General features: G+C 23.7%; 1 long non-coding RNA gene across 1 annotated transcript in view; it reads left to right on the top strand.

Annotated features, from left to right (window-relative positions):
• LOC110268666 overlaps positions 1-473 on the top strand; it is a 3849-nt gene that overhangs the window by 1878 nt on the left and 1498 nt on the right. The gene's annotated exons all lie outside the window — the stretch shown is intronic.

Below are 473 nucleotides of genomic sequence, written 5' to 3'. Positions count from 1 at the left end.
AATATAAATAAAAATAATTTAAAATCAAATGCAAATAAAAAATAATAATATTTTTTAGTCATGTAGCATTGTTCTTATTAAATAAAAAAGAATTACGTTACGTGTACACTAAAATCAGCCATCATAATTAGCCACCAGTATAAAATACATACTAGAATATAAATACACATTAAAAATAAATTAAACTATACATATATTTATATATAAATATTATATTGATAGTTGATTTTAGTGGTTAATTTTAGTATACAAATAGTATTTTTGAATAAAAAATACATGATAATACACATCTATAATCATTAACCATGCTTAGTTGTATCATACAAATAAAGGATGGAAAAATCAGATGTGCGAGCATGGAATCTGGCTTATATATGCCAGGTCTTGAAATTTTTTTAGAAAGGAGGAAACGGCTAAAACCCCCTTAGAATTTTGAAAATGTCGACAAAAATAACCGTCATTTTGTTAGCTAT

The sequence above is a fragment of the Arachis ipaensis genome, chromosome B02 (assembly GCF_000816755.2).
Source record: "Arachis ipaensis cultivar K30076 chromosome B02, Araip1.1, whole genome shotgun sequence".
Lineage (NCBI taxonomy): Eukaryota > Viridiplantae > Streptophyta > Magnoliopsida > Fabales > Fabaceae > Arachis > Arachis ipaensis.
Note: the sequence above shows the minus strand (reverse complement) of the source record. Positions and strands in the feature narration are given on the sequence as shown.